The sequence below is a fragment of the Ursus americanus genome, chromosome 14 (assembly GCF_024610735.1).
Source record: "Ursus americanus isolate L20-20 chromosome 14, mUrsAme1.1.p, whole genome shotgun sequence".
Taxonomy (NCBI): Eukaryota; Metazoa; Chordata; class Mammalia; order Carnivora; family Ursidae; genus Ursus; species Ursus americanus.
In genome coordinates this window covers 42915869-42926897 of record NC_142140.1, presented here as the reverse complement: position 1 = coordinate 42926897, position 11029 = coordinate 42915869, and positions in this window count along the sequence as shown.

Genomic DNA, 11029 nt, shown 5'->3' with positions numbered 1-11029 from the left:
GCCACGCTGCCCTGCCCTCAGCCCCTCCCGGCTGAGGCCCGGCCCACCTTGGCCACATGGTGACCAGGCTGCCCAAGGCCACGGCCCTGGGCCCTCTACCTCAGCAGGACTCAGTCTGGAGGCAGCAGAACGTCACTTGCTGGCACTGTGTGTGCGCTGCTCTGTGTGTGCGAGCCCTCCTGGTGCCCCATGGCGCAGGCACTTTCCAGACAGAGAAACTGAGCCCCCAAAAGGAGAGACGAAGGGCTGCCTGCGCTGTGGGGTGAATCCTGGCAGGAGCAGGGCTCCCTGGACGGCCCAGCAGCCCCCCTCCGGCACATGCATGAGACTCCCTTGGTCCCAGGAGACCTGGGGTGCGGGGCATTGTGCCTCATTCATCGCCCCAGGGATGGGGTGACAGCAGGGAGTGGGGGTGCGGGGCATTCACTTAACCCAGGGCATGCTCGGGCCCTCTGCACACCAACCCACCCACTTCCCCTGCCGACACCTGCCTGTCTGGTCACCCACTTGCTGCCCCCACCCCTCCCATCCACCCCACCAACTACCCGTCCAACATTTGGAGGTGTCAGCTCTGTGCCAGCATCCAGAGCCTGGAGAGTGCCTGCTTTGGTGGGCAGATGGGCTCCCACACTGACCCCAATACACCTGTGGGGGCAGCACTCGGCCCACACGGTCCTCTGGCTCTTGTCCATCTAGAGAACTCTCGGTCTGACAACTGCCAACCTCTCCAGTGCTCATGCCTTTGCTCAGGCCAGTCCCTCCGTGGGAACAACCTTCCCCTGGGGGTGGACTTGGGGGCCTAGAGGGTGGCTGAGAGTCTAACAAACCCATGGGCCTCGGCCCCATGCTCTGAGGGTGGGCCTCAGGACCCTGCTGGAGTCGAGGTTTGGAAGGGCCTCGTTGCCGACACCCCAGCCTCTCCCCGGATAGGCTAAAATGGATAGGGGTTCAGAGATGCCGTGAGGCCCCTGGGGAGCCAGGGGGCATGTGCCTTTACCCAGAACTTACTGTGTCTACACCCCTAGCTGACAGGGAGGGCCCGGCTCAGAGGGGCCGGTCCTTGCCCAAGGTAACCTGGGCTCTGGGCTTACCTGCCCCAAAGCCCTGCTTCAGGCTGCCCGGTGGGGTCCTGGGGACCAGCAAGAGCTAGGGGGCCTCCCCCTGCAGCCGGCGGGTGAAGCTGGCTTCCAGGCTGAGAGAGATGAGGTGTCAGTCTCCACGGCCAAATACCTTTCATTGAGAGAGTGTTGGGGCTGTGGCTGCTGCCAGGCCAGGGGCAGCTGGGTTTGGGGCGGGCAGCTGGCCTCCCTTCCCCTGGGCTGGGCAGGGGCAGATGGGCATCCTCTTGAAGCCCCCTCCCCAGACGCCACGGCTGGGCCAGGAGGACGAGGGGCTCCCGGCGGAAGTGGATCAGGGAGGGCATTCCAGGTGGAGGGCACAGCCAGAGCGAGTGCTTGGCACAGGGCAGGGACGGCAGCCTCAGCTCCTCCCACCCCTGCAGACACTTTGTAAGAGGCAGCACTTAATTCCGATTTCCAGATGAGGAAACTGAGTCTCCAAGACGAAGAGGACGTCAGCCTGAGCTGACAGCCCCGTGCCGCTTGCTGCTGCCTTGTGACCCCATTCGAGCAGAGCCAGGAGTCCAGCACCCTCTCTCCTGGAACGTTGGCCATCTGCCTCCTGGTAAATCCATTGCTCTCCCCCAAAACAGGGGCTGCCAGACCACACCCCCTCAGCCTGGGGAGAGTGGGGGGGGGCATGAGGCTCTCCCCCTCCCCAGAGACCCTGGCTCCAGCCACCCCTGGGGTCAGCTCAGGGCACTAGGAGGCCCTCATTCCCGCCCACGGCATTTTAGACTTTTATAATTTTAGAACCAGGGGTTCTTAAAATTCCTAGCACTGTGAGTGGGAGAAAAATCTTGGAACAATGCTTAAAACAAGAGTCTTAAAACCACAGAATCCAGGAAGAGGAAGAGAATCATGAGCACACATTAAGCACTGACTGGATGCAAGCCCACTCTGCCGCCCCAAGGCCTGACTCACTCTGAGGGTATTTAATGTGCATTTAATGTCTTGGGGTTCAAAATAGGCTTGTGGGGAGGGTAATTTTCACACACACAACCCCCATTTCACAGCTGAAGGGACTTGCCCACAGCCACAAAGCAAACAGGGACACTGTGGGTTGGGGGGAATGGGCAGTGTTTCCCAGAGAAGGGGACGTAGGTGCTGGGTCTTGAAGGATGTGTAGGAGTTCGCCCAGAGGCAAGGCAGGAAGGGCGTTCCAGGTAGCTAGAAATGTGTCTGTGAAGGCAGGAGGAGGGACATGGAGAGCAGAAGCAGAAGGGAAGCGTGCAGGGAGATGAACGGAGCCTTGAACGCTGAGTGAGAAGCCTGAGCTACTCTGGCAGGTGATGGGGAGCCACGGAAGGTGCGAGGAAGTTTACACAATTTCTCATAACAAAGACTCCTCTGGAGCCCATGCGGGATTCAGCTTGTTGGAAAGTGTTTCTTTTATGGAACTGTGGTCTGCCTCTTCCCACGTGGCAGCCCTTGTGGGGTCCAAACCCTGCAGGCTGGCGCCCCCTCCCCTCCGGCTGCCTCCTGTCCTGGCTGAACATTGCTGGCTCCTCTGAGGAGGCCTCGTGGACCTGGCGCGGCCACCCACCACTTCCCCGGCCCCGTCTGTCTCTCTCATCAGCCCTCAGAGTTGGGTACGTCCCAGTCTCAGACCCCAAAGACTGGAGCCAGCCTGGCGGGGAGACCTGGCTTCAGTCAGGGCGGGGGCGGGGGGGATGGTGGAAACGGAGGCAGAGAGAGAGCAGCCCAGGTGAACGCGGCAGTCCTGCTGCTTGAGCCCACGGCGTAGGGGGGGGGCGTCCTAGGCAGGCAGGAGGGAGGAGACCCCAGGCAGAAGGGGAGCCACAGACACCAACAGTCTGGCTCGTATGCAAGGAAACAGAGGCTGCCCTCCCCAGGGTCACAGCCGCCGCACCGTGGAGCCAGCCTCCCACATCATCTGTTCCCAGGTCACACTGTCCTCGTCACACCCTGTCCCTGTCCTCCCCAGACACACCCTCCCACACCACCAGGGACATCTTCTTGTCACCCGTTTGGGTGATGCTGTCACTCTCGATTACAGCCTTGCGTGCGGTCACCAGCGCATGTGCCGGAGACCCCAGCCAGGCATGGCGCTGTCCCACCCCCGACCGCTAGTGCCCCTCTGACATGCACGCCCACGACCCAGGGTCACGTGACAGTGCATGTGGCCGTGTAGCACCAACAGCCCCACCGTCTCCCCGCGTCCCCCTGCACTCGGGGGTGCTCTGACCCCCAGACACCTGGACCGCCCGAGGCAGGGCCGACTGTAAACCCTCACAATTGCCCACAGTTCAGTCCCCCCAAGCACCCTGGGCCGCAGCCGGGCACCCGCGGCTCCTCCTGTCTTTTGCAGCCCTGGGGTGGGCGCGGACCGGGGACTGGGAGCCGGGGGGCTTCAGGGTCCCAGCTGCTTTTCCTGGGAAGTCCTGAATCCCTTCCTGCTGACTCAGCCCCGGGGGCTGGCGGGTCGAGCGCTGCCAAACCTCAGGTATGTCCTCGAAGGCTGCCTGGCGGGGCCTCCATCAAGGCGTGGAAGGGGGGCTCCCACTCAGGATTCAGCCCTTCCCCGGGGCCCCAGCCTCCCCTCTTGCTCCAGAAGAAGCTTGAACTTTCACGGTGGGGCTCACGGCACAGTGCCCACGTGGTGGAGGCCGAGGCTGGCGGCTCATACCTCCAGTTCTTTCCGGTTGAACGTCGGTAGAGCAGCGAGCTTCCAGCCAAGCCGGGCTCCCTCATAAACGGGCCCTGCTCAGCCCACTCCCCCTGCCTCGTAAAGACGCTTATGTCCCAGGTGGTCTGGGGGCAGCTGGCCTGGCTGCTTATCCTGGGGCCCAGTACAGGGACGTAGACACAGACGCACACGCACACGCGCACACACACACACACACACACAGGGCTGTGCACACGTGCTCCCATGTGATGTCCACGTGTAGACCTGTGGATACGCACAGGCTCCCTCATGCATAGACTTAGCCCCTGGACTGGCCTCACAGAGCCCCATTGCGGAGTGAGGCTAAGCCAGGTACAGATGTCCCAGCCTGTGGGGTCAGGTGTGGACCAGCAGGAGGGCCAGGGGCTGGGAAAACCAAGAGGAGGGCCCAGGGAAGGTTTTCTGGGGTAGAGAGAGCGGTTGATATGGGCTTTGACGGGTGAATAGGAGTTTGCCAATCCCAAATCAGATGTCCAAAGTTCTTGAATGCTATTTTAGAGTTTACTTTTTGTCCGTGAGGATTTTAAGCAGGGGAATGACACAGTCAGACAAACCCCAGTTCACCACCTCTTCCTGAGGTTCCAGCCCACAACCTCGGGGAGCTCTTCAGTCGGGGAGGGCGGGGAGGCAGAGTCAAATCCAACCAGGAGGGATAGAAAAGACCTCAGGCTTGTGAAGTACCTGCTGTTGGCTTGAACCCTGTTAACAAGCCTCAAAGGTTTCCATTATTAGCCCCATTTTAAAGCTCAGGAAATGAAGGTTGAGAGAGAGAAGTACTTCACCCAGGGTTCTACAGGGAGGCGGACATACACAACCCGGCCTCCTACCTGAAACTGGCCGCTGACCTGGTCCCAAGCTAACTCTGAAGTTTGAAGAACAGTGCAGTGGGGCTCAATGGAGCCAGTTTTGCCGGAGGTCATGTGTTTGCACACAAGCGCTCCCTGGGATCCTTCAGTAGGCTTGTCCCCCATACCTTGTCATTTGGTGGCTGAGAGCCTTTAACAGGGGCTTTCAGGCAGAACAGGTCCAACTAGAGGCCCGAGGGTGCTTCTCCTCCCTTCTGGGAGGCCTGGGCCCCTGGCCTTGGCCCCCGCCTGCTGTCTGGCCCAGCCGAACACAAACACTTGGAAATGGCCGACCCAACGGAATCTAGGTTGTGGTCAGGCTGTGGCTGAAGAAGCCACTGGAAAAACACGCAGTCCACGGGGCCAGGCCCAGCTTACGTTTCACCAAGCAGGAGTGGCCTGCCCGGCGCCCAGAGCCGAGGAATGTTCATTTTCTAGCTCTTTGGAACCTATCGTCTGAGCAATCCAGCTGCTGGCTGGTGCCACCCTCTGTCTCGTGTCATCAGGCTGTGACCTGCCTCCAAGGGGGTCCTGGAAGAGTCAGGCCTCTTGGGTTGACCTCCTGGTCCAGCTGCTGCTGGAGACCCCTTGTCAGCTTGCATGACCCTGACGATGGCGAGTTCACCCCTTTATGGCTATTGTGCCCGGCAGCCAAGAGCCTATAACTGGGCAGATTTCTCACAGGAAGAGGGGAGGCCAGGCAGCCTGAGCACCCTGCACCTACACCCCTCTGGGGGTCCAACCCCTTCTGGGCCTCTGGATGACCCCCAGGCTCTTTGGGTTCAGTGTATCCCAAGGGGACCCGAGTGTCTCTCCCCAAAATGTGCTCCTTACCCTGTGCCCTGTTTCTGTGCTAACTGCTTATCCACCTGTCCCAAGCCACACGGGCTGGGCAGAAGGCCCCACACATCCATTGAGCGCCTACTGGATGCTAAAGCACTTTACTTACATCTCTTCACTGACTCCTCCCAGTGAGGCTGTTCCTGTTATTGCCCCACTTTACAGATGGGGAAGCTGAGGCTCAGACAATTAACTTGGTGTCCTCTGCGGTCACAGGGGCAGATACTGGAAATGGAAGCCTGTTTCCTACTGGCACCAAGATAGGGGCCTGGGCAACCTTGTCTTTTGGGCTGGGGCATCCCCTGGAGGCCAAAGGGGGAGCTGGGGGGCCTGAGTGTGTCCAGCTTTCCAGAGGCTCCAGTCACTCAGCTGCTCATACACCCTCCATGACTCCCATGGTCCCTCTCAGTGGGGTTGGGGGCTCTGGGTGAACCCTTACGGAGTTACCATAGAGACCCCTGAACACAAAACCTGGCCTCTTGGGTCAGCCCTAGGCTCTGTCCCCAGTCAACCTCACAGACTCAGTTTCCCTCAGTTGAAGAGCTGTTGGCCCAACAACCAAGGGTCTCTGCTTCTTCAGGTCTTAGTGAACGCAAGCTGGCTTTCAGTAGGTGCTCACTAACTGCATTATCACCCTCAGTAACGTGCAGGAGAGGGGCAGGGATTTGAGCTGGGGTGTCCCAGGCAGCCCCGGCTCCCCTCCCTCAGCTACTGCAACCCCCAGAGCTTGGCAGTGATGTTGAGTGGGGGGAAGTTAAAACTCCCCAAAGCACCTAAATCAGGGCCTCGATTTCCCCACCAGTGTCTGAGGGCCTCCAGACTTCCTCTGGGGCTCTGGTGCGAGGGTCTTGAAACACCTCCTGGAGTGTTAGGGGCACAGAAGTCTTTACTAGGGTTTGGGTATGGGCCTTCATCAGGCTCTGGACTTGCCATCTTGAAACTGCATGTGGGGACCCTGAAACTGCCACTGCCCACCTAACTTGGGTCTGGACATCCCTCTGCAACCTGGACGTGGGGAGCCCTCTAAATCTTCCCATGGACTGGCCTAGGGAATCTGGAAATTTCAGCGAGGGCTTGGGCATGGGGATCCTCCAAATTCCCATGTGGGGGGCCTCCAACTCCCTAATTCAAGGATCACACCCTTAGTGGCCCTGGGGAGGTTGTGGCCATTCTTGGAGGTGACTGGGGTGCAGGGAGGGATGGAGGGAAACCTGAAAGAGGGTTGGACCGGGGCCCCTCTGACTCCAGGGCCTGGGGAGGGGTTCCAGGGCCCAGGGCAGCAGCCACCAGAGCCCGTCTCTGGCCCTCCCCTCTGTCCCAGATAACCCCTAAGGTTTTCTTGGAGGTGGAGAAGGCCTGGGGCCAGGAGCAGCACGGCGAGGGGCGGAACTTCAAGGCGAGAAGGGGGCGGGGCCAGGATCTGGGGGCGGGCCCAACACCCCAGATGGAAGATGAACCCAGGACTGGGGACAGGGGCCAGAGTCAGGGTCAGGAATGGGGAGACACCAACCAAGGTCCCTGAGAGGGGGTGGGTCATCGAGGGGCGTGGGGTCTAGATGGACAGAGACGAAGTGCCCGCCGGGTCAGCTGACTCTGCCCTGGTCCAGGAGAGATCAAGGAATTAAACCAGAAGCTGCGGAAAACTTCGACCCAGGACCAACGTGAGGTGAGTGAAGTCGGAGAACTCCCCCCCACACAGACCCCAGCTCTCCTCATCTCGCAGCCCTCGCAGGACTTCCCCATCGACCGGGGAGGCATAAGGTCGAGAGGGGCAGTCTTGTCTCTATGGACACACAGTTCACTCACTGTGTGATTTCAGAACAATTGGGGGGGGGACCCCCGCAACTGCTGGAATTGCCCCATCTCTACCCCAGAAGAGCATGACGTGCAAGGCAGGACAACGCCCCCAACATCTCAGCTGCCCCTCGCTAGGCTGAAGTCCCAGGACGCTGGCTCCCCTGGGGAGGAGTCAGTAGGGAGTCAGGGACTCTGAGCGGTCAGGCCTGGGAAGAAGGGCTGAGGGAGTGGGCTGGGAGCAGAAGAAAGAGTCTCGGAGCGGTAGAGCAGGTAGCCAGGCGCTCAGTGCAAAGGCCCTGCGGTGGGAAGGCATTATGGGAGGGGTAGTGAGGAGGTTGGCGAATGGAGAGATAACGTCAAAAACGGACCTTGTTGGGCCTTGGGGGCAAGATGGAGCGGGAACTGGATTCTGAGAGGGAAGGGAAACCCAGCCAGGTAAGTAAATAGGCCTGGATCCGATTCCCGTTGTAAGATCGCCCTCTGGCGGCCGCAGGGAGAACGGGCAGAGAGGTGGAAGGAGTCCACCCTCAAATTTGTTCTGGTGCTCACAGCCAGGCCGATCTCGGTCAGACCAGCGGCCTCCTGTGTGCCTTTCTCAGTGTCCCAGTCAGTGAAATGGGGACAAGATAGCCCAGACCTTTGAGAGCGCCCCCTACGTGGACATCGTCCTCAGTGCTTTGCACTGATGTGCTCACAGGAGTCCTACTGAGCCCTACTTCCTATTCCCGCTTCACAGAGACGAATTGCAAGAAGAGACAAATTGAGTAATAATAGCAGTTATGGTGACGAATGAGGTCCCATTCCTTGCTCTGAGCCCGGCCCTTTACGTGGATCCGCCCTTGGACACCACAGCCTTGGGAGAGGCCTGTCTCCAGGCCCCCAGCTCTGTGCTCTCTGCAGGGTCTGGGGGCCACTGTGACCCCTGGTGGTCGGTGGCGGGACACAGCGGCTGGTCCTCTGAGACCCCCACCCTCATCTCCTCTCTGTGCTGTGGCCTCCATTTCCCTCTCCTGACGGGTCCCCTCTCAGGTGAAACCCCTGATCATGCACGCAGCACCAAGCCCCCGGGGTGCTGGGATGCTAATGAGCAGGACTGGCTGAGAAGAGTGCTCAGAGTTTCAAGGGCTCCAAGTCCTATCCTTACATCAGCCTCTTTGGAATTTCTTAAATGCAAACTGCCATAGGGTATAAGGAGAAACAAGAGACTGCCTTCCGTGCCAACCCCCAGCTCCCTGGTTCCCTCCCTAGAGGCCGCGGTGTGACCTGTGTCTCCTTCCAGAGATACTTGGATTAAAGTCTCCTCCCACCCCATTTCAAAAACGTACAGAAATTGTCACTCTCCCTACTCTTCACACTAATGCATCATGGAGGAAAAGTCACTTCTGCCTTTTTAACAGTTTTATAGTATTCCACTACAAGGCTGGAGAACCCTTGATTTAAACAGTCTCCAATTGACAGACAGTTGTTTCCAATATTTTGCAGTTACAAAAAATGGGGCGAGAAGTGCGCTCATTTTGCGTTTCTCATACACATGTATTTGTGTCCTTGCAGACATATATCTGTAGAGAATTCTTAGAAGAGATATTGATGAGGCAAAAGGTGTGTGCATTTTTAATATTCATAGATTCTAGAAAATTGCCCTCTTGAGCGGCTGCATGGATGAGCAATCCCAGGAGTACTGCCTTCGGGATCACAGGGCTGGCTCCGCCGGTATCTAACTGGGGCCACAGGGGCGCGGGTCACAAAGTCTACGAGTCCCAGCGTCCCCATCTGTCGCTTGGAGGCGCCATCAGCACCCATTCCGCTTCCGGGGCCAGCTCAGGGGTGCCGAGTGACTCCTCTGCACTCTTGTAAGATTTATGCTCAATTATTGTTGTGCGGCCACATTTTAGGCTGTTTTTAAAAAAGATTAAATTAAGAGAGCACGAGCGGGAGGGGCAGAGGGAGAGGGTGAGAGAAACTCAAGCCGCCTATGCGCTGAGCAGGGAGCCTGATTCGAGGTTTGATCTCAGGACCCTGAGATCAAGACCTGAGCTGAGAACACGAGTCGGGGGGCTCAACCAGCTGCGCCACTCCGGCGCCCCCTCGCGTTTTTTAATAGTGCAATAGAAAATGTTAATACAGTGAGACTTTATGTGCAGAATTTGAGCTAAGGTATTCCTTGAAATTAAAAATCCCCCAAAAGACCCAGCTCCAGGCCTGTGGCCCGGAGAAGCACGGTCCGAATTCGCGCCATGGCCACGAGAGGGCGCGCGTGAGCGGAGGGGAGCCGTGGCAGGGCTCCTGCGCCCCCTGGGCCGCGCCAGTCGCCGCCTCTCTATTTCTTGGCGGGGAATCTCCTCCGCACCGCATTGTGCTCGGTCTCTGATTCCCTCTTGAAGCAGCGGGCGCTCCCATCGCCCCACTGAGCCCACGCTGCGCCGCCTGGCCGCCACTGCCCCATGCTAATGGAGCGCCTGCGTCTGAAGGCTAGCCTTCTGTCCTCCATGACATCCTCTCCTGCCCGGACTTCCACGTTTCTCTCTCCCGAACACAACTAACACAAACCGCTGACAGACACCCCAGCCCTGACGGTGCAGAGCTGAGCCACCTTCTCTCCGTGGCATCCTATCTAGTCTCCCTGTGGCTCAGGCCACCCCACTCCCACTCAAGGGCGAGTCAGGTACGACCCCGCCCGGCCCTGCGTGCATTTGCCCACCCACCGCCCGGGTGATCGCAGGACCCGCTGACCACCACCCCTTCAGTCGGCTCTCTGCTCAGCAGCTGGGAGGCCTGTGAAGACCTGAGCCCGCCCGGCGCTCACTGTCCCGTCTGGTCCCTCCCACCTGTGTGGGCGCCGCCCAGCACCCCCCCCCCCCCCGCCCGCAGGCCGCACGCTCCCGGCTCACCTCCCTCAGGTCTCCTCTCAAAGCTACTTTCTCCGGTGGGCTATTGTCATACAGCGGAATGAAGCCCCGACACAACGTGATGAACCTCGCACACGTGTCGCTGAGTGAGAGAAGCCAGTCACAAAAGGTATGATTCCACGGATAGGCAACGTTCAGAACGGGCAAGTCCATAGACGCAGAAAGCAGATGGGTGGCTGCCAGGGGCTGGGGGAGGGGGGTGGGGAGTGACTGCTCATGGGGACGGGGTATCCTCTGGGGTGAAGGAAATGTTCTGGAAGTAGAGAGAGGTGGTGATTTCACAATCACATTGTGAATGTAATCCATGCCACCGGATTCTTCACTTAAAATGGCTAAAATGGCAAATTCTTTTTTTTTTTTTTTAAGATTTTATTTATTTATTCAACAGAGATAGAGACAGCCAGCGAGAGAGGGAACACAAGCAGGGGGAGTGGGAGAGGAAGAAGCAGGCTCATAGCAGAAGAGCCCGATGTGGGGCTCGATCCCAGATCGCCGGGATCACGCCCTGAGCCGAAGGCAGACGCCTAACCACTGTGCCACCCAGGCGCCCCTAAAATGGCAAATTCTATGTTACATGTGTTTTACCACAGTTTTTAAAAAGAAAGGGGGGGACGCCTGGGTGGCTCAGTGGGTTAAGCATCTGCCTTTGGCTTAGGTCATGATCCTGGGGTCCTGGGATTGAGGCCGCTTTGGGCTCCCTGCTCAGCAGGGAGTCTGCTTCTCCCTCTGACCCTCCCCACCTACTTGTGCTCTCTCTCAGAAAGAAACAGAGAGAGAGAGAAAGAAAAAGAAAGAAAAAAGAAAGGAAGGAGGAAGGAAAGAGGAAGGAAGGAA